The sequence below is a fragment of the Olea europaea genome, chromosome 19, assembly GCF_002742605.1.
Source record: "Olea europaea var. sylvestris chromosome 19, O_europaea_v1, whole genome shotgun sequence".
In the NCBI taxonomy this organism is placed as follows: Eukaryota; Viridiplantae; Streptophyta; class Magnoliopsida; order Lamiales; family Oleaceae; genus Olea; species Olea europaea.
This window is the reverse complement of record NC_036255.1, coordinates 2,286,527-2,288,622: the sequence shown is the minus strand read 5'-3', so window position 1 is coordinate 2,288,622 and position 2,096 is coordinate 2,286,527.

Here is a 2,096-nt window from a genome sequence, read left to right as displayed (position 1 = left end):
TACAAGGTGCATGTGTATATTGTTGGTGTGCAGAATGCATAATTTATATCTCAACATAGGGTTCATATCACAAAAAATGTGAATCACCAACGAAACTTAGCTCTAGATATGCATTTTGTTCAATTTGACCCATGACTAACTAAAATAGGACTTCAACCTTATGACTCGTGCTCAATGCATTGGGACTCATGTGGACCACGCCTCGACTCCATGTGATAGGATGTATGATCAATGACCTAAAACTATTGGTAATGCAAAAAAAATGAAAAATTCCTAAACTATTGCAAAATGAAGTAAATGAAAGGGTAGAAACGTTGGGCTGCCTCCCAATCAACTCTATTTTATAGTCGATAGCTCGACTTTTAGCACAGGTGTGTTACGGGACTTTGAATATGGCTCGGGAGGTCCTGCATAGTTTGCTCAATATGGTCTTGTTCTGCATTGCATTTATCCTTCACACTTCAACCCTGTCCTTTTCCAAGTGGTGTGATTTTTCCTCATCATCCGTTTGAGACTCCACAATGCATATCTCGATCTCCTTTGAGTCAGTGAGAGTGGATTGAGGGTGCATCATACCGACCTCCTGAATGTCTGGCGATTTCTTCAACTCAAAATTGTAGGGGATTCCTATGTCAATCACCCCAATCTGGTGATAGAGATAATAGGAAATCTACATCTTCCTATGTATTTACTTTGTGTGAATCATGTATTAGCTGGAAATCACAACTTCAACATGTTGTTGCATTATCTACTACTGAAGCCTTTAAAGAATCTTTGTGGTTTAAAGGTGTATTAAGTGAACTTAGTGTTTCTAAGGACAATGTGACAATATATTCTGATAATCAATCTGCTATTCACCTAGGCAAAAATCCTGTCTTTCATGAATGTACTAAACATATAGATGTTAGATTGCATTTCATTAGAGATATGGTTTCTCAAGAACTGGTAAAACTTGATAAAATCCTTTCAGAATATAATCCTGCAGACATGGGAACTAAAGTGCTCCCATTAGTAAAATTTAGAAGCTGCCTTGATCTTCTAAACATTGGTACAAACTTGTAAGTTCTTTTTTCTTTAAGTTATTTGTTATCTTATCTAACTTGCAGGATGATTTGGTATCAAGGTGGAGATTGTTGGGTATTTTTTGGTAAGTGATACCCAAATCCCCTAGGCAATGATGAAAATCGAGGCCCGTTTAACTTCATAGGCTATAAGCCTAATATTGAAGAACATATTGGACCCACACTACAATTGATGTAACTCAATTGTGTTGGGTATTTGGAGGAAATCAGCCCATTGGGCTAGATGCTCAATACCCGACTATGGAGATAAATGAAATTACAAAAGATAGAATTGGTTGCAAATAATTATCTCGTGATAATTATCCTATCCCTACAGGTAGATTTCTTGGTGCTCTACCAGTCATAGAGATTGCCATCTGTCCCATTTGTGTCTCCAAATTCTTGATCGCTGCACTTTGGTCTTGAAGAGTTGCTTCTGTCCTTCACATAAACTGGTTGTTGGCTTCCATATACTGATTGGTTGTTACCATGAACTTCTCAAACATCTCTTCCAATGGTGACTTTTTGTCCTGCTGCTGATATTGACCTTGTGGTTTGTTTTGATTCTGATTATTCCACGAGAAGTTTGGGTGTTTTCTCCAGCCTTGATTGAAGGTTTCCGAATGTGGGTTATTTTGTTGGCGTTGACCCCATTGCACAAAATCTGTTTGTTCAACTCCTTGCATTAAAATTGGACACTCTGATGTTTTATGCACAGCTCCACATTCTTCATAGCTAAACTTCTTATTTTGTATTGTTTGTGATATGCTTTCTACCTTGTGAAACAATAAGTCAATCTTCACAGATATGGCTGAATAAGTATCGACCTCATAAACACCCGGAGGTTTCTTCTGAGTTATTGGATACTCAATGCTGGATTGGCTTTGAATCACTTGAGGAGTCAAGAAGTCGCCCAAAATCTCATTTTCTTCGTTCATTGTCTCTCCTTCATTGGTTGGGATAATAGGATTGTCCAGTTCATTAGCCATTTGCAACTGTGCTTCTCTAGTCTCTCTTTGCAGTCGATGAAAAGTA